This window comes from Ictidomys tridecemlineatus, chromosome 14 (assembly GCF_052094955.1).
Source record: "Ictidomys tridecemlineatus isolate mIctTri1 chromosome 14, mIctTri1.hap1, whole genome shotgun sequence".
Taxonomy (NCBI): domain Eukaryota; kingdom Metazoa; phylum Chordata; class Mammalia; order Rodentia; family Sciuridae; genus Ictidomys; species Ictidomys tridecemlineatus.
The window spans coordinates 54,615,847-54,643,612 of record NC_135490.1 but is presented as its reverse complement, the minus strand read 5'-3'; the positions used below and the strand labels follow the sequence as shown (position 1 = coordinate 54,643,612).

General features: G+C 35.8%; 1 pseudogene; it reads right to left on the bottom strand.

Moving 5' to 3' along the window:
- Positions 1-271: 271 nt before the first annotated feature.
- Positions 272-26,450, bottom strand: LOC144370541 (PCNA-associated factor pseudogene; annotated as a pseudogene).
- Between the last annotated feature and the right edge of the window lie 1,316 nt (positions 26,451-27,766).

Sequence of the window (27,766 nt, the reverse complement as noted above, 5' to 3'; positions counted from 1 at the left end):
TTTATCAATCAAAAGTGAACAATATTTTCTTTCTTTTTTTTGTAGAGTAGAAGAAATGGAGTGTGCAAGGTTTGGTATAAAAATATTTCCTGTACTCTATTTCTTTCTTAAGTAATTTTAATCAGAAGCTGGGATGGGAAAGGAGGGCTTGCATGGGTTCAACAGCTTTCCAGAATATGACATAAGTAACTCTCCTTTGAGGGTAGACTGAAGTGTTCAATGCATTAATGAACTCTTGGAGTGGAATTACACAAGATGTGAATACAATGAGTCAAGGATGATTGAGACCCATTTTAGAAGCTGCCTACAAGAGAAGGAATGTAAAACTGATTATTAAAATGAAATATTAAATTAATGCCAATGTGATGTTTGAGGTCATTGGATTTTCTGGGATCACTTGGGTTGTCAGTAATTAATAGTATTTTGAAATTAAATTTAATTATTGTTTTGACTCATTCATTACCATTGGGTGGCCAGCACCTCACCAGGGAACTCTTGCCTGCTCAGAGGAATAAAATCTCTGAAGAAGTTAAAATCTAAAATAATTAGTAAAGAACAAAAGACAGAGTCAGAATTAAAGTTTTAAAGGATGGAACACCTGATAGGTTCAGCCCACACAGGAGCTGGAGCTGGAAAACTAAAAAAATGGCTCCTGTGGCTTATTTAAGACAGTACATCAAAGGCAGGGATATGATTTTAGGGGCAGAGTCTTGCTTAGTGGTGTCTGGCAGTCAGCATATTGATTGGCATCTTGGCAGGTCATACCCATCTCTGAGAGGCTGTGGGCTGCAGCAGATCACCCCATCTCCCATGCTGTGTGGGACCTGGGGCAGGGCTGAATAGGACTTACAATGTAGCTGGGTGGCCTTGTCCAGAGGAAATTTTCACTGGACATTCCCAGACACAAGATTCCCCTATTCACTAGGCTGTGGTGCCAGTGTAGTCCACACATAGCCCATGGATGGCTCTCAACAATTCAGGTTGAATAAATCTACCTGAAAAGTTTATATAACCCTACTATAACTTACATTTACACAGGGGCCTTGAATACATTAATAAGTTTAAAATGAGCTTTAAATATACTAATTTTTTATTATACTTAATATTGCTTTATTTTATAACTTCATAATTCTTTTATAAAGTTTTTTTTCTTCATGTTTTTAGTATTCAGAGGGTTTATCCTGGGAGTCATTTGCTGTCACTATTGTTCAGTTGCTTGGAGTTACTATTGGATTGGATTATGATAATAGTGTGCACTGCTATTGCTCAGGAGAAACATGCACAATGACACCAAAAGCAGTGTAAGATAATGTTCTTTGTTATATGTCTTTTTAGTATTATATTCGTATTAATCAAATTAAAGTGATTTGCAATGATGGAACACTACCCAAAATGACTTTAGAATTAAATTTCTTTTCAAATGTGAATAGAACACTTACCAAAATAGGCCATGTGCTGTCAGCATTCTCTATGCCTGGGGATACTCTTTGTCTTTCCTGTTTGCTGGAATCTGGATTGTACTTTTTTCTTGTGACCAGTTCAAGAACACCCTGTATAATCAAACAATGTAAATTTTGAAATTTTAGTTATTGTGAAAGATCCATATACTGAAAACTATAATACATTGGTGAAAGAACTAGAAGAAGACACAAATAAATGGAAACACAGTCATTGCTCATTAAAATTCGCATTAAAATATCTTCAATATCCAAGCAGTCTACAGATTTAATTCAATCCATATTAAAATTCCAATGACATTTTGTTTTTTATTTGTGGCTGAGTAGTATTTTCATATACATATGACATAGTTTCTTAATTTATGTATCCATTAAACATAAGTTGATTCTGGATATTCTTGGCTATTATGAATAAATGCTGCAATAAACATGTGAGTGAAGATATCTCTTCAGCAAACTAATTTCATTTCCTTTGGATATATACCCAGTAGTGGGATTTCTGTGTCATATGGTAGTTCTATTTTTAATTTTGGCGGGAACCTCCAGACTATTTACAATAATGGTTACTCTAGTTTTAGTTTTCACCAACATAGTACAACAGTACATCCAACCCAACATTCTCATTTGTACTGTTTGCCCTTTGTGTTTTCTTCTTGATATTTATTTTATTATTATTTTGATTGAGTCATAGTGCTTGTACAAATTTATGAGGTACATTATGATGTTTTGCCTATATTGGGCATTGTTCAACTTTGAGTAATTGACATATTCATCATCTTAGACTTTTATTGTTTATTAATGGTGAATGCATTCAAAATCCTCTCTTCTAAGTGTTTTGAGATATATTAATCCATTGTTTCTCATTATATTCACCTTTCCATGCCAGAGAGGATCATAACTTATTCTTTCTATCAAACAGTAAAATTGTATTCATTAATGAGCCTTTTACTATCTCCCCTTTCCTCTATTCTTCCAGCGTCTGGTAACCACTGTTCTACTCTGAACTTCTATGACATATTTTTTTTTGTATTCTAGTAATAAATAAGATGATGTGATGTTTGTCTTTCTATGCCTCACTCATTTAACATAATGTCCTATATTGTAAATGAATTTCATGCTTTCTATAGCTGAATAATATTCCAATGCAAAAATATGCTATATTTTCTTTACCACTTCATCTATTGATTAATGTTCAGATTGATTCTATATCTTGGGCAGTGGAGAATAGTGATTTAATAAACATGGGAGTACAGGTATTATTATTATTGCTATCATTATTATTATTTTTATTGGTACATTATGGTCATACATAGTAGTGGGATTCATTATGCCCTATTCATATGTATACATGCACATGACATAATTTGATCCATCTCAACCTAGTATCTTTCCTTTCACTTCCCATAATCCACTTACTCTAGTGATCTTTCTTTTTGTTTTTTAAATACATGATGGTAGAATGCATTTATGCATTATATCATACATAGATGTGATATAATTTCTTATTTTATGAGTATACATGTTGCAGAATCATATTGGTCATGTACTCACATATACACATAAAGTAATAATGTCTGTTTCGTTTTACTCTCTTTAGTATCCCCACATTCTCTCCTCTCCTGCTCCTATCACTTCCCTCTACCTAATCTGAGGTAATGCTATTCTTACCCAGTGCCCCCCACCGTATTGTGAATTAGCATCCACATATTAGAGAAAACATTTGGCCTTTGGTTTTGTGGGACTGGCTTATTAGCATGATATTCTCCAACTCCTATCATTTACTGGCAAATTCCATAATTTCACGCTTCTTTAGAGCTGAGTAATATTCTGTTGTGTACATATACCACTTTTTCTTTATACATTCATCTATTGAGGGACACATAGGTTGGTTCCATAGTTTAATTATTGTGAATTGAGCTGGTATAAACATTGATGTGGCTGTAGTATGCTGATTTTAAGTCCTTTGGGTATAAACCAAGGAGTGGGATAGCTGGGTCAAACGGTGGTTCCATTCCCAGTTTCGTGAGGAATCTTCATAGTGCTTTCCATATTGGCTGCAACAATTTGCAGTCCCACCAGCAGTGTATGAGTGTACCCTTTTCCTCACATCTTTGCCAACATTTATTATTGCCTGTATTCTTGATGATTGCCGTTCTCACAATAGTGAGATGAAATTTTACAGTAGTTTTGATTTGCATTTCTCTAATTGCTGAAGATGTTGAACACTTTTTTTATATATCTGTTGATCAATTGTATTTCTTCTCCTGTGAAGTGTTCTGTTCAGTTTCTTAGTCCATTTATTGATTGGGTTATTTGGTTTTTGGTGTTTTTTGAGTTCTTTATATATCTAGAGATTAATGCTTTATCAGAGGTGCATGTGGTAAAGATTGTCTTGCACTCTGTAGGCTCTCTCCTCACAAATTTTTTTGCTGAGAATTAATTTGAAATCTTTCCATTTATTGATTCTTGATTGTACTTCTTGTGCTTTAAAAATCTTATTAAAGAAGTCAAATCCTAGGCTGACATGGTGAAGTTTTGGCCTATTTTTTTTTTCTATTATGTGCATGGTCTCTCTTCTAGTGCCTAAGTCTTTGGTCTACTTTGAGTTGATTTATGTGCAAGGTGAGAGATAGAGGCTTCATTTCATTTTTGCTACATATGGATTTCCAGTTTTGCCAGCACCATTAGTTGAATAGGCTATCTTTTCTCCAGTTAATGTTTTTGGCACCCTTGTCTATTATGAGATAAGTGTATTTATGTGGGTTTGTCTCTGTATCCTCTATTCAGTACCATTGGTCTCCAAGTCTGTTTTGGTACCAGTACCATGTCATTTTTGTTATTATAATTCTGTAGTATAGTTTAAGTTCTGGTGTTGTAATGTCTCCTGATTTACTTTTCTTGCTAAGGATTGCTTTAGCTATTCGGGGTCTCTTATTTTTCCAAAGAAATTTCATGATTGCTTTCTCTACTTTTATATGAAGTATGTCTTTGTGATTTTAATAGAAATTGCATTAAATCTGTATAACACTTTTTGTAGTATGGTCATTTTGACAACATTAATTCTGCTTATTCAGGAGTAGAGGAGACCTTTCCATCTTCTGAGGTATTTTTCAATTTCTTTCTTTAGTGTTCTCTAGTTTTTTGTTGTAGAGATCTTTCATTGATTCCCAAGTATTTTTTTTAGGTCATTGTATATGATGTAGTTTTCCTCATACCTTTTCAGAGGGTTTGCCACTGCTATCCAGAAATGCCTTTGATTTATGAGTGTTGGTTTTATATTCTACTACTTTGCTGAGTTCATTTATTAGTTCTAGAAGTTTTCTGGTGGAATTTTTTTACATTGCTGGATGAACCCCACTTGATCGTGATGCACTATCTTTTTGATATGTTTTTGTATTTGATTTGCCAGAATTTTATTGAGAATTTTTGCATCTATGTTCATCAGAGCTATTGGTCTGAAATTTTCTTTCTTTGATGTGTCTTTGTCTGGTTTTGGTATCAGAGTGATATTAGCCTCATAGAATGTGTTTGGAAAGGTTCCCTCCTTTTCTATTTCATGTAATACTTTGCGGAGTCTTGGTGTTAATTCTTCTTCAAAAGTCTTGTAGAACTTGGCTGAGAATCCATCTGTTTCTGGGCTTTTCTTGGTTGGTAGGTTTCTGATGGTGTTTTCTATTTCATTACTTGAAATTGATCTGTTGAAATCGTATGACCTCCTTATTCAGTTTTGGTAGGTCATCTGTCTCTTGAAATTTGTCATTGTCTTTGAGATTTTCTATTTTATTAGAGTATAAATTTTCAAAATTGTTTCTAATTATCTTCTATACTCAAGCGTTTCTGTTGTGATGTTTCCTTCTTCATCTTGTATTTTGGTAATTTGAGTTTTCTCTCCTTTTCTCTTTGTTATAATGGCCAGGGGTTCACCTATTTTATTTATTTCTTTTCAAAGAACAAACTTTTTGTTTTGTCAATTTTTTCAATTGTTTCTTTTGTTTCAATTTCATTGATTTTTAGCTCTGATTTTAATTATTTCTTGTCTTCTATTGCTTTTGGTGTTGATTTGTTCTTCTTTTTCTAGGGCTTTGAGATGAAGTGTTGGGTCAACAAGTGCCTTTTTATTCTTTTAATGAATGCACTCAGTGCAAAAACTTTCCTCTTAGTACTGCTTTCATAGTGTCCCAGAGATTTTGATATGCTGATCTTCCTTCTATTATGAACACCATGCTGATGACTTTTAACACAGTAATTTAGTTTACTTTGAGTATATACCCAGTAATGAGATTTCTGAATCTCATGGTCATTCTATTTTTTGTTTTCTAAGGAACCACAGTGTTTTCTGTAGTAGTTGTACTAATTAATGTACAATCTCACCTCTACTGGATAAGCAGTGACTCTAATTGATCTCTCGTTCTGGTGGTGCCAGGATTATCTTGTGCTTTTAGTGAAATTTACATTTGGTCTTGGGATAGAGGGAATGTATCTGAGCTACCTTTTGTTGCCAGGTTGTGGTTCTGAAAATATTAAACCCGCATCATCTTTTATTCAGTGTGGAGATATACCCAGGTACTATGCCCTTCCTCTTGTCCTATGTGTCCAAACATGTTTATCTAGCAGTTGATTTTTCTGAATTCTTCTTAGATTCTTGCATTATTTTCAGAGTTTATACTTACCAAGGAGAAGCAGAAAAAATAAGTCTATGCCATGTTTTCTCAATGATAAATCTATAACCAATTTTTATTTGAAAATTTAAAATTATGAATGCAAAAATATGCTCTTAATATTAACACTAACATTCTTATATTTACAGAAACAGCAAAAATGTAATTAAATATATTAAATATTAAGGCCAAAAGTTGAAAATTCAATTGTTTGGCACTAGAAAGAGAAATAAGAAGGATGTAGTTCTTGAATTTAAAGAGTCCAAGGCCATAGGATGTTTTATTTATATTCATATGTTAAAATTTATGTATTTATATATATTTAAAGTATTTTCACATTTGTGGATTTTGGTATTTGAGTTTAGAGTACAGGGAGCCCCAGGATAAATCCCTTACAGATATTGGGGGTCACCAACCCTGGTTCTTATTTATGACAGAAAAGAATTTTTAGAATATATATATATATATATATATATATATATATATATATATATATATATATACATATATATATTTAATTTTTCTCTGGTGGAATTATAAAAGTTTATTAAAGCATTAGCAATATAATTGATGTTTTTAGAAGTGTACTTATTGTTTCAACAAAGAATAAATGAATGCTCTTGAAATTTTTTTCCAGAAATGAAATATCTAAAGATATACAGCAATGATTTTTGTCATACCCATATTTTTATATTTTAGCTATGTTGCTGGTATAAAGGATTTTAGCACTTGTAGTGTGGATAATTTTAAATATTTAACCTCAAAATATGGCCTCTCATGTCTTGAGAATAATCCTTTTGATATGCCAGTTTGGGTAGAAGCACAAAGGAAAATATGTGGCAATGGAATAATAGAAGGTACTGAAGAATGTGATTGTGGCACTTCAAAGGTTAGTAGAATTTTTTTTCCAAATTTTTCTCAGTTTCTTATATTTGTGTATAATAGTAAGAAAAGACAAAAATCCTTTATCTTTTAGTAAGAAAGATTTAAAAAGGGCATTTTTTGGGGGGGGAAGATGGAAAACTTTATATGTCATAATTTTATTTTTTGAAGAGAGAAAATAGGTTTCTTAAATAATGTTTGCCTTCAGACATTATGTAGTGTATTAGCTAAAAATTTAATGACCACAAAGACTATCTAAGCTGTTGAACAATATGCTCTTAACAACAGCAGTAAGAGAAGTCTATAGGACTCCCAAAGAAAATAGACTATATCCAATGGAACAGCAAAATGTTATTTCATAATATATACAGAAAAATTGTTCTATTTTCAAATAAAATCAATAAAAATATTTTCATATTGAATCTATTATTTGTCAAAAATATAAAACTATAAACCAAAAATCATACCCAAGGATGAAAGATAATAGAGGTACATCAGCATGCTGGCAAATCAAAGCTGCCTAATGGTTGTAACCCCCTATACAAAGGAGGTCAGTGGTGAAAACCCTGTGGAGACAGCTATTCATTTTGACCACATAGAGACCATAAGGAAATGCCTTATCTCTGCTACAAAATAATACCACTTGGTATCATCTAAGAACCAGGAATAACTCTTCTTTTCAGATAAAATGTGAGCAAGAGGCTCCCACTGGTTCACACCACTGCTTCCAACACCTTCAGGTTTGATACAGGATTATTCTGCAATATTGCAGTCCATGAACCCACATTGTGGTTTGTTCTCCATAATGCAATGCTAGAGGACAGTGGCATCTTGAAACCAGAGTCACTGAAAAAGTGCATGCTGCTTTGGTACCCAGTAGTTACATCATCACTGTGGTTCTACCATCATGAAACTATACTCCCACAGTAGTATGCAATTTTCCCAGACAGGTGCTGCATCTCCTGGGTCTCCCAGGACCAAATTACCCAGGGAGCTTGAATAATTGTATATTAGAAATGAAGAAAGATCTAAAATTAATGATCTAAAATTTCTGCCTTAGGAAACTGCAAAAAGAATAGAAAGCTAAATCCAACCTAAGCAGAAAAATAGACATAAATATTACAGCAAAAATAAATGATATTGAAAATAGGCAAGCAATAGATAAAAATCAGTGAAATCTAAAAGATCATGAGGATCTATTTTGAAAACGTATATTCCAATAAATTGGAGAATTTAGAAGAAATGGACATATTTTTAGACACATATTACATACTAAGGTTGAACCAAGAAGATATAGAAAACCTTTAAAAGCCTATGACAAGCTGTGAAGTTGAAGCCATAAATGAATGGACAAATTAATCAAATAGACATTTCTAAAAATAAGAAATTCACATGGCCAATAAATATATTTAAAATGTTCAACAGTTTTTGGCTGGGTTGTAGCTCAGTGGTAGAGCAGTTGCCTAGTATGTGTGAGGCACTGGGTTCCATTGTCAACATCACATATAAATAAAAAATAAATAGATGAATAAATCTTCATTAACAACTATAAATATGTTTTGAAAAATCTTCAACATCTTTAGCAAATAGGGAAATGTAAATCAAAACTACAATGAGATTTCAACTCATTCCTGTTAGAATGGAAATCAACAAAAATAGGAGTAATAATAAAAATTGGTGAATGTAGGGAGAAAAGAACACTTATACACTGCTGGTAAGATTGTAAATTAGTACAACCTGTATGGACATCAATATAGAGGTTTTCCAAAGAGATGGAATTGAACTACCATATGACCCAGGTGTACCACTCCTCAGCATTTATCCAAAAGAATTAGCATCATTATATCTAGTAATACATGCATATCCTTGTTATAAAAGCATAATTCACAATAACCAACTCTGGAATCAACCTTGGTGATGTTAATGAATGTATAAAGAACATGAGGTACATATGCACAGTTGAGTTTTATTCAGTCATTAAGGAGAATGAGATCATGTCATTTGCAAGAAAATGGATGATATTAAGTGAAGTAAGCCAAACTCAGAATGTCAAGTATTGTATGTTTTCTCTCATTTGTGAAGGATGAGAACAAGAAAAAGAAAAGTTAGGGGTGGGGAATCTTATGAAAATCAAAGGGAGATTAGTAGAGTGAGTAAAGTGACTAGGGGAAAGGAGGAGTAGAGGGGAAAGGGAAAACACTGGGAAATGATATTGGCCAAATTCATATTGCTATATTGGGCATATATGAAAATAACCACCAATTCCACCATTATATATAAGTATAATGCAATAATTGAAAATACTGAAGAAAATTGGCAAGAGAGAAACACCAAGTTATTTACAAAGGTAAACCCATCAGAATACCAGAAGGTTTATGAGATGTAACTCTGAAGGTCAGGAAGGCATGAAATGATGTACATAAAGACATGAAAGAAAATAACTGACAACTTAAATTACCATATTCAGCAAAGCTATCCTTCAGAATTGAAGAAATAAAATTCTTCCAAGATAGCATAGACTTAAGGAATTAATAACCACTAAAATAGTATTGAAGAAATCACTTAAAGGATTCTTACACACAGAAGAAGACATACACAATTACAAGAACATAGGAGAGAATAATGCTCACTAGAGGAGTAGATTAGAAATGAGGAATAGAAAATCATCAAATATTACATGAATTAGTACATACTTTTTAATAACAACCCTGTATGTAAATGGCTTTAATTCTCTAATTGAAAGAAACAGACTGGTGTGATGGATTTAAAAATTATATCTAACTCTTTATTACATGCAAAAAAATACACTTTTGGTTGTTCATACCTGTAACCCCAGTGGCTTTGGAGGGTGATTCAGGAGGATCATGAGTTAAAAGCCAGTGGGACCCTATCTCTAAATAAAATACCAAAATAGGGCTGGGGATTAGTGGTCAAGTGTTCTTGAATTCAATCCCTAGTATCTACTCCATATAATAGTAATAAATGCACCTCACCAAGAGAGACATACACAGACTGAAAGTGAAACAATGTAAAATGATACTCTATGCAAATGGAATCTGAAAGCAAGCAGGAGTAGCAACACTCATATCTAAGGAAGCAGACCAATATCCAGCTGGGCAAACATGTCCCAATAACTCTGTGAAGTGTCTAAGATACATGGCAAGGAGATGTATTCTCCAAAGGGCGTGGGAAGTCCCACTCCTTTGGTTGTGCTAGTTGTCCTCATGGCCTTCTCTCTTAGCCTGGCTTTCTCTGCAGCCAGCAGCTTTTCTTGGTTTACAGTCTATGTTACTGGCATTTATTTATACTTGGTGTCTGCATTCAAGCTTTGGCATTACCTTCACAGCTATAGGCATTATGTTCTCATGGGAAACCCACAGGGATTTCCTGCTACACTTTGCTTGGCCTCCTAGGCCTTCCTTTGAAATCTTAGTGGAAACCTCAATGATCCCTAAGTTCAGAATTTTCCATTCCTGAAAAATAACCCCCTAAGAATGGTCCAAAGTTCTTCTTCCAGGTTGTGCATTTACTCAACCCCTGGGGATCATGACTGAAGAAGCTTCTGAATGCTGGGCAGCTGAGCACAGTGAAAAAAACTTCCTAGGCCCCCTGTGCAAGCAGGGTGCAGCCATCATTTCTTCTCAAAGGCATTTTCCCTTGTATATCCTTGAGCTTACATTAGGTATGGTCTTGTAAATTCCTGAGTTGCCCTCATCCATCTTTTTATATTGTCTCTGAGAAAGTATTTAATACGTTTTTAGTGGCCGTGGTCTCTTCAAAAACCATCATTTTCTCAGTTCCAGTTTTACATGCATTTTCAGGTCAAACTGCAAGTTCTTAATATCCTTTACTTATCCCTACTTTCTGTTCACATTTCTCACAGTAAATCTGGTTAATAGGTGCCAGCAAAATCTGCATGGATACTGTGCTGCCTTAAAATTTTCTCAACTGATTAATTAGCCCATGGACAAGATCTTTGCCAGAATATGAGGGACTTCTAGTTCAGTTCCCAGTAGAATCCTCATTTTCCTCTGAAACCTCTTGAGCACAATCCACATTACTACCTGTATTCTGGTCTTCTGAGCTTCCACCCGAATCACCTATTAAGCTCTGGTTACAAAATGCTAAGACCTCTTCAGCCTGCTTCTCCAAAGTTTCTCAAACTCCTCCCAAAAAACTGTCTCCAAATTCTTCTAAACTTTATATTCAGGTTTGTCACATCAGTGACTCTACTTATTGATAACAATTTCTTTGCAAGTTCACTTTGTGTCACTGTAACCAAAATACCTGACTAGAAAAACTCAGAAGAGGGAATGTTTGTTTAGGCTGATGACTTTAGAGATTTTTTTTATGAGGGTACTTCCATTGCACTGGGCCCAAAGTGAGGCAGAACATCATGGTGGAAGGGCATGGCAGAGGATAGCTACTCAGGACATGATAGCCAAGAAGCAGAGAGAGCATAAAGAGAAGGGGGTACATGGAAGATTAATCTTTTAGGGCACACTTCCAGTGACTCACCTCCTTTGGACACAACCCACCTGCCAGTCAGTCCGTTCAAACTAGGATGGGTTGATTAGGTTACAGCTCTTACAATAGCCTGTTAACATTTCTACACTAACACAGGTGCTTTGAGGGGGACACCTCATATTCAAACCATAACAATCAAAGAAAAAACATCTATTGAAAACAAGAAATGAAAGGAAGTGCTCATAGAGAGCTTGCTTGAATAAACTTTTACTGGCCTCAAACGGACTTAGTACATGTGTGCACAGGCAGGCACACACGCACACAAAATAGATATGAATAGATTATAACATACTGAATAAAATACAAACCATATTTTTATAGGGATAGTAAAAAATGTGAGAAAGAAGTAGAGGGAGAATTCTTTGTTAACAAGAGGAAAAGCACAGAAACATGAAACGATCAGAAAAATCACCATAATGCACAGCCCAAAATAGTAGTGAAGCAAGGTCCATCAATTGATAATAAAGTAACTGGATTACAAAACTTAGAGAATATTTGACATGTCTTCAATATATTCCCAGAGATTACTTTCTAATTATAAAGGATAAAAAGTATTGAAATAATGGAAAAATTAGTGGCTGTAATCTCATGAGGAGAATACAATCTTAACCTTTCATTGTAAGACTTGACTAACTCATGATTTTTTTAAAAAAAATATGCATTGTTGCTGATGAAAATTTTATACTAGAAGTGATGTTTCCTCTTCTATCTTCTTGTTCACTTACTTTTTATTTTTATCTCTCTCAATTTGCATTTTACAGAATAATTTAAAGTCATATTCTATCTTGTTATTGTCAATTAAGTATATATATATAAAGGTTAATAATTCTTTACATTGATTTATGTCATGTGAAGCTCAACCTACATATTACCTGCCATGCTTAACTATATATTTCTTCTTATGAATTTCATTGTTTATTTTTAAAATCCTTTTGATCATTTAAATAGCCTCTTCTTACTCATGTATATGATTCTATTAAATTTTTTCAATAGTTCTTTATGTTTGATGTGTATTAATTATACAGAATGAGATTATACATGTAGCATATGTGTACATACATAAAATCATAATTTGATCAATTTTACTTTACAATCCCTCTCCCATTCTTTCTTCCTCCCTATCCCTGGGTTGTTTTATCTACCCTACCAGTTTCCTAATTTAATGGAGTCCCTTTTCTTTTTTTTTTCCCTTCTAAATTCCACATATGATGAAAAACATATGATACTTTTTGCTCTGAGTTTGGTTTATTTTGCATAATTAGCATTAGGGTGTTCATTGCCTGCAAATGCAAGTGTTCATTCTTTTTATGACTGAATAAATCTCCATTATGTATATATCCGACAGTTTCTTTATGCATTCATTAAGTGACATACACATAGACTGATGTTCTATAGCTTGGCTATTGTGAATTGTGCTGCTATAAACATGGATGTGTATATATCTCTAAAGTATGCTGCCTCTAATTCTTTAAATAAATACTGAGAAATGTATAAGTGGATCATATTGTGGCTTTATTTTCAATTTTTGAGGGACATGTGTATTGATTTCTACAGTGACTGTATAAATTTTACATATTGTATAAGATTTCCTTTCCCCCAATACATACTTTCCAGCATGTATTTTTGTTTGTATCCTTGTAGCTTGTCATTCAGAATAAGATGCATTTTAGTGCAGTTTTGATCTTCATTTCCATCATGTCTAAAGAAGCTCAATTTTGTTTTATAGAATTACTAGCCATTGTACATTTTTTAAAAATTTGAACATCATGCACTGATTTAATGTTTGCAAGAAGAAGAAGCTTTATAGCAGGTAAAAGAACCAACATACTGCATTGAATTGAATGTTAACCTAAGTAACTGTAATTTTACAAATTCTCCAATTTCATAACTTGCTTCTGAATACATTTTAGCCTCAGTTTTTAAATTAAATGCCTATTCATCAAAGCTTATGGAGAAACATATCTATGCAAATTTACACCCTAGAATACCAGAGTAAACTGGAGATACTATTCAAAGATAAATAAGTTCTATTCTTTTTTTTAAGTCCTTTAGGAGTTTTTAATTCAGAATCATGTCCCACTCTTTTTATTATATGGAATTATAGAGGTAGGAGGTTTTTTTAAAATTTTTTTAATTCAACCCACAATGAACACTCCATTTATTTTTCACAACAACTTCAACATGACACATGTATGACTAAATCTTCCCTTTCCCCCAAATGTGCTTCTCTTTCTGTTCCTTATATTAGGGAACTGTGCATGTTGCTCCCAAGTGTCCAAGTCAGAGACCTGAGCCATTCCTGGATTTCCTCCTATGCTGTTATCCTGTATCCAATCCATATTCAATTTCTAGTAATGTTATATAATATACAGAATCTTTTCATTTAGCTTCCATCTCCATACACAAATATTTATGGAACCATAGAGGAAAATTCAGTAGCCTTGAGGAAAGGGAAATCTTAAGCACTCTTTTTTTTTGGGGGGGGGGTAACAGGGATTGAACTCAGGTGCATTCAACTACTGAGTCACTTCCCAAGCCCTATTTTGTATTTTTTTTATTGGTTGTTCACAACATTACAAAGCTCTATACATATCATATTTCATACATTATATTGAAGTGGGTTATGAACTCCAAATTTTACCCCAAATGCAGATTGCAGAATCACGTCGGTTACACATCCACAATTTTACATAATGCCCTATTAGTAATTGTTGTATTCTGCTACCTTTCCTATTCCCTACTATCCCCCCTCCCCTTCCCTCCCAAATTCTCTCTCTACCCCATCTACTGTAATTCATTTCTCTCCTTGTTTATTTTCACATTCCCGTCACAACCTCTTATATGTAATTTTGTATAGCAATGAGGGTCTCCCTTCATTTCCATGCAATTTCCCTTTTCTCTCCCTTTCCCTCCCATTTCATGTCTCTGTTTAATGTTAATCTTTTCTTCCTGCTCTTCCTCCCTGCTCTGATCATAGTTGTTCTCATTATATAAAAGAAGATATTTGGTATTTGTTTTTTAGGGATTGGCTAGCTTCAATAAGCATAATCTGCTCTAGTGCCATCCATTTCCCTGCAAATTCCATGATTTTGTCATTTTTAAGTGCTGCGTCATATTCCATGGTGTATAAATGCCACATTTTTTTTTTATCCATTCATCTATTGAAGGGCATCTGGTTTGGTTCCACAGTCTAGCTATTGTGAATTGTGCTGCTATGAACATAGACGTGGCAGTATCCCTGTAGCATGCTCTTTTAAGGTCTTCAGGGAATAGTCCCAGAAGGGCAATATCAGGGTCAAATGGTGGTTCCATTCCCTGCTTTCCCAGGAATCTCCATACTGCTTTCCAAATTGGCTGCAACAATTTGCAGTTCCACCAGCAATGTACAAGTGTACCCTTTTCTCCACATCCTCGCCAGCACTTGTTGTTATTTGACTTCATAGTGGCTGCCAATCTTACTGGAGTGAGATGGTATCTTAGGGTGGTTTTGATTTGCATTTCTCTGACTGCTAGAGATGGTGAGCATTTTTTCATGTACTTGTTGATTGATTGTAAATCCTCTTCTGAGAAGTGTCTGTTCAGGTCCTTGGCCCATTTGTTGATTGGGTTATTTGTTATCTTATTGTCTAATTTTTTGAGTTCTTTGTATACTCTGGATATTAGAGCTCTATCTGAAGTGTGAGGAGTAAAAATTTGTTCCCAGGATGTAGGCTCCCTATTTACCTCTCTTATTGTTTCTCTTGCTGAAAAAAAACTTTTTAGTTTAAGTAAGTCTCATTTGTTGGTTCTTATTATTAACTCTTGTGCTATGGGTGTCCTATTAAGGAATTTGGAGCCCAACCCCACAATATGTAGATCGTAGCCAACTTTTTCTTCTATCATACACAGAGTCTCTGATTTGATATCAAGCTCCTTGATCCATTTTGAGTTAACTTTTGTGCATGGTGAGAGAAAGGGATTCAATTTCATTTTGTTGCATATGGATTTCCAGTTTTCCCAACACCATTTGTTGAAAATGCTATCCTTCCTCCATTGCATGCTTTTAGCCCCTTTATCAAATATAAGATAGTTGTAACTTTGTGGATTAGTCTCTGTGTCCTCTGTTCTATACCATTGGTCCACGCACCTGTTTTGGTACCAGTACCATGCTGTTTTTGTCCCTATTGCTGTGTGATATGGTTTGAAATCTGGTATCGCTATACCGCTTGATTCACCCTTCCTGCTTAGAATTGCTTTTGCTATTCTGGGTCTTTTATTTTTCCATATGAATTTCATGATTGCTTTCTCTATTTCTTCATGAAATGCCGTTGGGATTTTGATTGGCATTGCATTAAGCCTATAGAGAACTTTTGGTAATATCGCCATTTTGATAATGTTAGTTCTGCCTATCCATGAACATGGTATATTTTTCCATCTTCTAAGATCTTCTTCTACTTCTCTCTTTAGGGTTCTGTAGTTTTCATTTTATAAATCTTTCACCTCTTTTGTTAGGTTGATTCCCAAGTATTTTATTTTTTTTGAGGATATTGTGAATGGAGTGTTTTTCCTCATTTCTGTTTCAGAAGTTTTGTTGCTGATATACAGAAATGCCTTTGAGGCTGGTCCGAGTGCAGTGGTGTTTACAACTAATTGATCAGAAATGCCTTTGATTTATGCGTGTTGATTTTATATCCTGCCAGTTTGCTGAATTCATTTATTAGTTCTAGTAGTTTCTTTGTAGACCTTTTTGGGTCTGTTAAATATATTATCATGTCATCCGCAAATAGTGATAATTTAAGTTCTTCTTTTCTTATTTTTATGTCTTTAATTTCTTTCGTCTGTCTAATTGCTCTGGCCAGTGTTTCGAGAACTATGTTGAACAGAAATGGTGAGAGAGGGCATCCCTGTCTTGTTCTAGATCTTAGAGGGAATGCCTTCAATTTTTCTCCATTCAGAATGATGCTAGCCTGACGCTTAGCATAGATTGCTTTTACAATGTTGAGGTATGTTCCTGTTATCCCTAGCTTTTCTAATGTTTTGAACATAAAGGGATGCTGTACTTTGTCGAATGCTCTTTCTGCATCTATCAAGATGATCATATGGTTCTTATTTTTAAGTCTATTGATGTGGTGAATAACATTTATTGATTTCCGTATATTGAACCAGCCTTGCATCCCAGGGATGAATCCTACTTGATCATGGTGCACAATTTTTTTGATATGTTTTTGAATCCGATTCGCCAGAATTTTATTGAGGATTTTTGCATCTAGGTTCATTAGAGATATTGGTCTGTAGTTTTCTTTCTTTGAGGTATCTTTGTCTGGTTTCAGAATCAGGGTGATGTTGGCCTCATAGAATAAATTTGGAAGAGCTCCCTCTTTTTCTATTTCCTGGTATAACTTGAAAAGTATTGGTATTAATTCTTCTTTAAAGGTTTTGTAAAACTCCGCTGTATATCCTTCCGGTCCTGGGCTTTTCTTGGTTGGTAGTCTTTTGATTGCTTCTTCAATTTCATTCATTGATATTGGTCTGTTCAAATTGTGTGTATCCTCCTGAAATCAGTCTGGGCAAATCATATGACTTAAGAAATTTATCGATGTCTTCACTATCTTCTATTTTATTGGAATATAGGTTTTCAAAATAATTTCTAATTGTCTTCTGTATTTCTGTAGCATCTGTTGTGATACTGCCTTTTTCATCCCGTATGTTAGTAATTTGAGTTCTCTCTCTTCTTCTCTTTGTTAGCATGGCTAAATGTCTGTTGATCTTATTTATTTTTTCGAAGAACCAAATTTTAGTTTTGTTAATTTTTTCAATAGTTTCTTTTGTTTCAATTTCATTGATTTCTGCTCTGATTTTAATTATTTCTTGCCTTCTGCTACATTTGCTGTTGTTTTGCTCTTCCTTTTCTAGGGCTTTGAGATGAAGTGTGAGCTCATTTATTTGTTGTTTTTTTCTTTTTTTGAGGAATGACCTCTAGGCGATGAATTTCCCCCTTAAAACTGATTTCATTGTGTCCCATGAGTGCTGTTAGTAGCAGTCTCCTGTAGAGGTGGCGCTGTTGGTTGAACACTTACGCCCTCTGGTGATAGAATGCTGTTAGTAGCAGTCTCTTGTGGAAGCCGGTGGTGGCAGTTGGGCTCTGAGGGTTTTTCCCTGGAGCTGTTTTGTTTGGCGTTTGTAGTTCTAAAAATAAAGTTAGTTTCTTTTTGACAAGTGGCTCCTGATTTGTGCCAAGCCAGACTTCGGCATTTGGTGGCTCGCACGGGGAGCAACTGAGGGTAAGTAAACTGCTCGCCCCTGAGGGCAGGGCGAGAGGATGGGGAGCCATTCTAAGTCTCCTCTTTTGTTTTGCTTCGTTTTTGTTTTAACTTTCCTGTCCCTGGAGATGAGTAAGAGGGAAGAAAAACCACTCACATCTGAGGAAAAACTATTTGCGTTTGAGGAACAGATAGGGAGAAAGGACGGATGCATATGTCAGGAGGATAGAAAGGCTGTTATAATGATTTTGTGTGGTTCCCTTTTTATTGGATTCTGTCTCGGTTTTGTTTGGCGTCATCTTGTTGGGTTGTATTATAGTAGAAATACGGGATCAGCAATTAGTAAAAAACAAACCGAAAGAGTGTTAAGTAAATTGTTAGAGGAAGGAAGCTTCCCAGTAAAACCAAGAGCAGTCAGGGCATACGTTGATGTAATACAAGAATATAGCCCATGGCTTTTTAAGGAGGGGTTGTTAAATATATCACAATGGAACCATCATGGTGAAGATTTAAAAAGAATAGAAAAGAACAACCCAGGGACTCTGCCAGTTGGCACATTGTCATTGTGGACGTTGGTATCTAGTTTGCTTAGTCCAAAGCCTTCAGTTCAGACAGAGGTAGAGGAAGAAGAAGACATATTGATTCAAGTAGAAGAGGAAGTCTCTCAAGTTAGTCAGACAGAGGAAAAGATTCAAGTAAAAGCTCGAGCTAGTCAGAAAGAGGAAAAGATTCAAGTAAAAGAGAAGGTCTTTCGAGATAGTGAGACAGAGGAAGGAAGTTTAGAGCAGAAAAATCTATCAGGGGAAAAGTTAAAACAGGTGACTGCTAATAAGACCCTTTTGTTAGAGAGCGTAAGTGTCCAACCAACAGCACCGCCTCTACAGGAGACTGCTACTAACAGCATTCTATCACCAGAGGGCGTAAGTGTTCAACCAACAGCGCCACCTCTACAGGAGACTGCTACTAACAGCACTCTATCACTAGAGGGCATAAGTGTCCAATCAACAGCACCACCTCCATATGCTAAGAGACTCCCAACCCCCGCAGTTGATAGTTTGGATCCTGAGACAGGATCTCAAGTATGCCCTGTATTTGAGGTAGGAGGGCAGCGAACTTACCAGGGTTTAAATTTCAAATCAGTGAAGGAGCTAAAAGAGGCTGTAGCAACCTATGGTCCTCAAGCACCCTTCACTGTAAGCTTGGTCGAATCCATTACCAACTTAAGCATGACGCCAGCAGATTGGGCTAGTTTGTGTAAAGCTGTGCTAAATGGAGGACAATACCTGTTATGGAAGGTTGCCAATGAGGAATTTTGCAAGGAGACGGCTAGTCGAAATGCAGCAGCTGGTTATCCTCAGAGAAATCTAGATATGTTGTTAGGGAAGGGACCTTATGAGGATCGGCAGCAACAACTTGCATATGATCCTGGTGTATATTTACAAATTGCTGTAGATGCAGTTAGGGCATGGAAGTCTTTACAAGAACATGGAGGTTTACAAGGTCAATTATCTAAAATAATACAAGGAGCTAATGAACCTTATGCTGAATTTGTAGATAGGCTTATTCAAACAGCTACCAGAGTTTTTGGGAATACAGAACAAGCAATGCCATTTATAAAACAACTGGCTTATGACCAAGCGAATCGTTGGTGTAGAGATATCATTAGACCATGGAAACATGAAGATTTAAACACATATATTAAATTATGTAGAGACATTAATGAACAAGGGCAAATTGTGGCAGCTGCAGTAAAACAAGCTTTAGATGCCAGAGACATTAATGAACAAGGGCAAATTGTGGCAGCTGCAGTAAAACAGGCTTTAGATGCCAGAGACATTAATGAACAAGGGCAAATTGTGGCAGCTGCAGTAAAACAGGTTTTAGATGCCAGAGACATTAATGAACAAGGGCAAATTGTGGCAGCTGCAGTAAAACAGGCTTTAGATGCCAGGCCAAGAACATGCTACAATTGTCAACAAACAGGACATTTTAAAAGGAATTGCCCCATAGGAGGAGGGTTTAACAAAACTAGGTATCAAACAAGTAGAATACCGGGTATTTGCCCACGATGCCGTAGAGGGAGACATTGGGCTAATGAATGCCGTTCTCAAACCACCATAGAGGGTACTCCATTATATTGGGCTAATGAATACCGTCCTCAAACCACCATAGAGGGTACTCCATTATCAAAAAACGAACAAGGACAGGGTGTTTATCCACAATATCGTGGACAAAGGCATCGGGCTCCGTTGCCAAAAAATGGACAGGGGGCCCCAATGCTCCGGGGCCCCAAACCACAAATATACGGAGCACTGGAGGAACCCAGCAACCCCATCAAGGTAGTGCCCAGCACATCAGATCCCTCATCAGACAAACCAGAGGGAGCGCAGGGTTGGACATCTGCGCCTCCACCAAATCAGTACTAACTCCAGAGATGGGAGTTCAAATCATTCCCACAGGGGTAAAAGGACCTCTTCCCAAAGGAACAGTAGGCTTATTATTGGGACGCAGCTCTTCTACTCTAAAAGGACTTTTGATAAGTCCTGGGGTAATTGATTCCAATTATGAAGGTGAAATAAAAATTATAGCCAGTTCTCCAAAGGGTATATCAGTAATTTCACCAGGAGATAGAATAGCACAGTTACTAATAATACCAAGCCTACATGATAAATTTTCCAGTCATGTTGTAGAAAGAGGTTCCAAGGGATTAGGCTCCACAGGTGTAGATTGGGCTATGCTTTCTTTAAATTTAGATTCTCGACCCATGCTAAAACTAAATATTCAAGGACATGAATTTAATGGGCTACTGGATACAGGTGCAGATCTTAGCATCATCTCTCGTCAAGAATGGCCAAAACATTGGCCATTACAACAAGCCACTCAATCGCTTCGAGGCCTAGGAGTGGCGACTAATCCCGATAGAAGTGCAATGCTATTAGATTGGAAGGATCCTGAAGGATGTGAAGGAACTATACAGCCATATGTATTGGATTATCTTCCCGTAAATTTATGGGGACGAGATGTCTTAGATCAATTAGGTTTGACATTAACAAATAATATCAATCAAAATGCACCCACTATTATGGCTAGACAAGGTTTTAGGAAAGGAAAAAGATTAGAAAGACAAGAACAATGTATAGCAGCACCAATACAAATAGATCAAGGAACAGACAGACATGGGTTGGATTTTCACAAAGGGCCACTGAGACAATAAAAATTACATGGAAATCAGAAAGACCAGTATGGGTTCCTCAGTGGCCCTTGACTAAAGAAAAGACACAAGTAGCCCATGATCTGGTCAAACAACAATTAGCGGAAGGACATATACAACCTTCTGTATCTCCCCATAATACTCCCATTTTTGTCATCAAAAAGAAATCTGGTAAATGGAGATTACTGCAAGATTTAAGAGCCATTAACAATGAAATGGTCATTATGGGACCTGCTCAATCGGGGATTCCTCAATTGTCTGCTTTGCCAAAAACTTGGTATGTTTTAGTTATAGATATTAAAGATTGTTTTTTTTCAATTCCAATTCATCCTGAGGATAGTCCACGTTTTGCATTTACTATCCCTGCACTAAATCATGAAGGTCCTGATCAGAGATATGAATGGAAAGTACTCCCTCAAGGGATGGCTAACAGCCCAACTATGTGTCAAATTTATGTTAACAAAGTAATCCAGCCACTTAGAAATCAAAATCCTGAACTACAAATATTTCACTATATGGATGATGTGTTATTGGCACACAAAGCTAAAAACACATTGCTAGAATGTTATGCCACACTTACAAACTTATTAAAAAATTATAATCTAGAGATAGCAATAGATAAAGTGCAATTAAATTTTCCAATTAATTATTTAGGAGTTCTATTATCCTCAACCATGGTCCGTCCACCAAAAATTCAAATACGAGTAGATCAACTCAAATCACTTAATGACTTTCAAAAGTTATTAGGAGACATAAATTGGATAAGGCCTTATCTAGGTATTCCAACAGGAGAATTGGGACCTTTATTTGATATCCTAAAAGGTCCATCAGATCCAAATTCACCCCGAATGTTAACGCCTGAAGCAAGAAAGGCATTAAAAATCATTGAAACATATATGGAAAATATGCATTTGGATAGAATTGATATAAGTTTGCCTTTATTATTTATTGTATTACCAACAAAAAATATTCCTACAGGAGTATTTTGGCAAGAAGGTCCATTATTATGGATACATTTATCTTATTCTCCTAACACTATTCTTACTAGATATCCTGAGGCTGTAGGACAATTAATACTCAAAGGAATAAAAACAGCAAAGGCAGTGTTTGGAATTTCTCCCCATAAAATTATTACTCCATATACTATGAATCAAATTGATGAATTAGCTAATGAGTTAAATACTTGGGCAATAATAATGTGCAAATCTAATGTTTCATTTGATAACCACTTACCATCTAATCCTTTATTGTCTTTTTGGTCATTGCATCCTGTAATTTTTCCAAAAATGACAAGAAAAACACCTATCATGAATGCTCCAAATATATTCACTGATGGGTCAAATAATGGTACAGCAGCAATAGTTACACCTGATCAAACTTTTACATTTTTAGTACCCAAACAATCAGCTCAAAAGGTAGAGCTTAATGCAGTATTACAAACTTTTGTGATGTTTAAAGATTCTGTATTTAATTTATTTTCTGATAGCCAGTATATAGTTAATGCTATAGTATCCCTTGAAGATGCTGGTAGAATTTCCCCTTCTTCTACTGTTTTCTCTTTGTTTTCCACTATACAAAGTTTAATCTGGGACAGAAAAGATCCATTCTTTATAGGACATATCAGGGCACATACAGGATTGCCTGGAGCCCTTAGTTTGGGCAATGATTTAGCAGATAAAACTACACGTGACATACATATTTTCTCTATACTAGAAGAAGCTATAAATTTTCATGAAAGATTCCATGTCAATGCTAATACTTTACAAAAGCGTTCCGATACATTGTCTGTATTTTCATTTATCTCTAAAATTTTTTTATTTCCTTTTTTATGTCTTCTGTAACCCATTGATCATTCAGTAACATATTGTTCATTTTCCATGTGATGTAGGATTTTTCCTTCCTTCCTTTATCATTGATTTCCAGTTTCATTCCATTATGATCAGATAATATGCATGGTATTATCTCCACCCCTTTATATTTACTGAGGGTTGCCCTATGGCATAATATATGGTCTATTTTTGAGAAGGATCCATGTGCTGCTGAGAAAAAAGTATATCCATTTGATGATGGTTGATATATTCTATATATGTCAGTGAAGTCTAGGTTATTGATTGTGATATTGAGTTCTATAGTTTCTTTATAAAATTTTTGTTTGGAGGATCTGTCCAATGGTGAGAGAGGTGTGTTGAAGTCACCCATAATTATTGTGTTGTGGTCTATTTGATTCTTGAACTTGAGGAGAATTTGTTTTATGAATGTCTCAGCACCATTATTTGGTGCATAAATACTGATAATTGTTATGTCTTGTTGGTGAATGGTTCCTTTTAACAGTATATAATGTCCTTCCTTATCCCTTTTGATTAACTTAGTCTTGAAGGCGATTTTATTTGATATGAGGATGGCCACCCCTGCTTGCTTATGAGGACCGTGTGCGTGGTATATTTTTTCCCATCCTTTCACCTTCAGCCTGTGTATGTCTTTTCCAATCAGATGTGTCTCCTGGAGGCAGCATATTGTTGGATTTGATTTTTTAATCCATGATACCAGCCTATGTCGCTTTATTGGAGAGATTAAGCCATTAACATTTAGAGTTACTATTTATATATAGTTTGTACTTCCAGCCATGTTTGATTATTTATCCTTTTTTTTAAAAAAAATTTGTTTGTTTCTCCATGATTATCTTTCCTCTCACCCTCTGTCTTTACCGAGGCACTTCCCACTGATGGTTTTGGTTATTGTTTTTCATTTCTTCCTCGTGTAGTGTTTTGCTCAAAATGCTTTGCAATGCTGGTTTTCTGGCTACTAATTATTTTAACTTTTGTTTATCATGAAAGATTTTAATTTCGTTGTCATACCTGAAGCTTAATTTTGCTGGATACAGAATTCTTGCTTGGCATCCAATGTCTTTCAGTGTTTGAAATACATTGTTCCAAGACCTTCTTGCTTTCAGCATCTGTGATGAAAAATCCGTTGTTAACCTTATTGGTTTACCCCTGAATGGAATCTGCCTCTTTTCTCTTGTAGCTTTTAATATTTTCTCTTTGTTCTGTATATTGGATATCTTCATAACAATGTGTCTTGGCGTTGGTCTATTGTGATTTTGTGTGCTCAGTGTCCTGTATGCATCTTCAATTTGTATATCTGTTTCCTTTTTTATTTCTGGAAAGTTTTCTGTAATTATTTCATTCAGCAGTTTACTCATTCCCTTGGTTTGAATTTCTGTACCTTCTTCTATCCCAATGACTCATAAGTTTGTTTTTTTTAATGTTATCCCATAACTCTTGGATGTTTTTCTTGTGATTTTTTACCAGCCTTTCTGAGTTGGCTAGGCTCTTTTCAAGATGATATATTTTGTCTTCATTATCTGACATTCTGGCTTCTACTTGCTCCACTCTGTTAGTGATACTCTCAATTCAGTTTTTAATTTGGTTTATCGTTTCCTTTATTTCTAGAATTATTGTTTGATTATTTTTTATAATCTCTATCTCCTGCTTAACTTCTTCTTTTATCTTTTTATGTAATTCATTCTCATTGTGTTCTTTCGCTGCTTGAATTTGCTGTCTCATATCCTCTTTAAGGTTCCATTCCATCTGTCTAAGGTGTTCGTTGAGTTCTTTATATGACCATTTTTCTGATGACTCTATGTCCTCCTGAATATTTAGGCTGTCTTGCATTGTTGTACTCCTTTTCTTTCTTGCTTTTTCAAGATGCTCATGTTACTTCTTGTTCTGTTTGACTGCTGAGTTTCTGTTTACTCCTATAAATTTATTTGATGCTTGGGAGGAAAGGTATTAGAAGGGAAGGAAAAACTCACTAAAGAGAATGAGAGTAAGAAGGTAGAATTCAAAGAAGGGGGAATAAGAAAATTGAAAAAAATGAAAAGACAAAAGAAGAAAAAAATAGGAAATAAAAAAATTAAATAATAATAATAAAAAAAATTAAAATTAGAAAAAAAATTGGAAAAAATTTAAAAAAATTTAAAAACAACAAGAAAGAAAAATGAAAATGAAAGAAAAAACCCAAATTAAAAAAAAAGAAAGAAAGAAAAAACTAATAAATGCAGTCTTAGAGTTTGATTAACTTCTCTTCCAGTAGGTGGCGCTGTGCCCTCCAGGCCAAGTTTCTCATGTCAATACGCGGGAACCAATCACTGTGCAGCAGCTCCTCCTCCCAGACTGGGCGAGTTTCCAATCCTGAGTGCCTAGGGCATCCTCTTGTGTCTAGTCACTTTCCACTTTTCCTCTAGCCAGGCCCCTCTCACCGGTACCGCTCACCACAATACTGGCTACACGCCAGGTCTGATGCTCCCGGGAGCCCTGTTTTCATGAAGGACTGGGCACACTCTCCCTCTCTGCCATTCCCTCAGACCCTAAGTTTGTGGAGCTTGGGGCTGAGAATCCTCAGCGAATTTTACTTGTCCTCCGGTAGCCACGCCCCCGGTAGCTGGTGCAAGAGACCTCAGGTGTCAGCACTGGTGGGAGCAGTAGCTGGGAGTTCCACGCTGCGGGTCCCGTGCCTCTTCTGATTCCCTGGGTCTGGCTCTCGCGCTCATGGGAGAGCTGGGAGGGGCCCTTATGGGAGAGCTGGGAGGGGCCCTTAAGGTTTCCCTGATGTGTGGAGAGGGAAGGCTAGGGGATTACACACCTTTAGACACAGGTTTCAATGAAGTTATCTCCTCCGCCGCAGTCTGGTGAGGTCAGTTCTCTGCCATGGTGGTATCTCTTACAAATGGCGACAGTTCATTTCCCTTTGCCGGGTGACCAATGCAACAGGTGGGTCCTTACTGTCTCTCCCAAGCCCCGTTTCAAACCTGTGGCCACTACTTATGAAGGCTCGGTAGGCATTTATCTCCGTAGGATCAGAAGGGCAGACCAGTTGTTTCAGCTGGATGGATTAGTGCTGAGTCACAGCTGTTTGTCTGCGAGAAGCAGGCGAACGGGAGCTTGAATTCAGCTGATCTGGGATCAGTGTGTGTTCTGAGAGGTCCAGACCGATCGCCCCAGATCCACGTCAGCTCAGCATTGCCTAGTGATCCTGACCAAACAGAATTTAGATTGTTTAGGACTCCCTATGCCTGCACAGCTGGAGAGGTCAGAGACTTGATCTCTCCGCGCCAGCCGCCATGTTGGAATCCCCAAGTTCTATTCTTTTCATCATCTGTGTGGTCAGGTTGCAAAGGACATACTTTTCTCTTTGCTCTTCCTAATCCACTTCTTCCTGCCTCTTCAAGAATCAGATTCTCTTTTTCAGAATCTTTAGGGGACAATCTGAAGAATTCTCCAATTCCTTTTTGCCACTTGGAAGTTGGACGTACAGAAACTGGATTTCCTCCTGCATACTTACTTTCAGCTTACCTTGATGAAAGCCATGTAGAATTAGTAGCAGAGGTGGAGGAACCAAGGAATTTTTGGGGGGCTGAAGAAGCCACCACTTTTCTGTAGGTGCCTGGGACACTGTCTGCTTTAGTTCCTACCATGATCAAATGGGAAGAGATGAGAAAAACGCAGATTCCCAGCCAAAGAGGGTTTCAGAGGACAAGGACCTTAACTTGCACTTTTAAGAAACGTTTGTTTAGTTCATTTGTCCATTTATTGAAAAATTTTCTATTTATTTAGTTAATAAGAACACTTGTTAAATTTATATATAATGCACACATATATATGCATATATACTTGTATAAATATGTATATATATTTGGTACCAAATTTTTGAGTAATTTTGATATTCTTGGTATCAATACTTTGTCAGAAGATTAGCTGCAGATATTTTTTTCTCATTCATTAGGCTATCTTCATACCGTTCTTTCCTTTTTTTGTAGATGCCTTTCAATTTGATGCCATACTATTGATTCTTGGTATTATTATTAATTATTATTATTAATATTATTATTATTTATTTGGTCCTAGGGATTGAACCCAGGGGCATTTCACCACTGAGCCACATCCATAGTGCTATTTATTCATTTATTTTGAGTGAGAGAGAGAGAGAGAGAGAGAGAGAGAGAGAGAGAGAGAGAGAAGAGAGAGAATTTTAATATTTATTTTTTAGTTTTTGGCGGACACAACATCTTTGTTTGTATGTGGTGCTGATGATTGAACCCAGGCGTACACATGACAGGCGAACGTGCTACCACTTGAGGCACATCCCAGCCCCTATTTATTTTTTACTTTAAGACAGGGTTTCACTAAGTTGTTTAGGGCCTTGCTAAGTTTCAGAGAATGGTCTCAAACTTGTGATCCTCCTGCTTCAGCCTCCTGAGTAACTGGGATTACTCACTACTCTATCCCTCTACACAGGGATAGAAAATGTTGCAGTGAATTGATTGTTTGACAGTAAAGGCACATTAGAAACAGTAAATTAACTACCTTTAGGACCACTGATAGATAACTTTGAATCAATGGATTTATACTTTTTAACCAGCCCATTAAATTTTCTTTAAGCCATTAAAGAAACATTGCCATAGCCATTTTTTTAATTAAAGAAAGCCAATCCAAAGAATTTCTAATTAATGGCTAATGCCTAATAAGCATATCATTTTACTATGTTTGCAGGAATCTTATATGTGGAAGATTAATTTGTACTTACCCTTTTCACACTCCTTACTACCATCGAGACAATGCTTCCGTGATTTATGCTTTTGTATGATAGAATGTATGTATATCTGTGGACACTGGTGATACAGCAAAAGACCCATTTGAAGTCAGAAGTGGTGCTCATTGTGATACTGAGAGGGTAAATGATTTAACATAATTTTTAAAACTATCTAGTCTTATTTATTACTTTAATCAATAT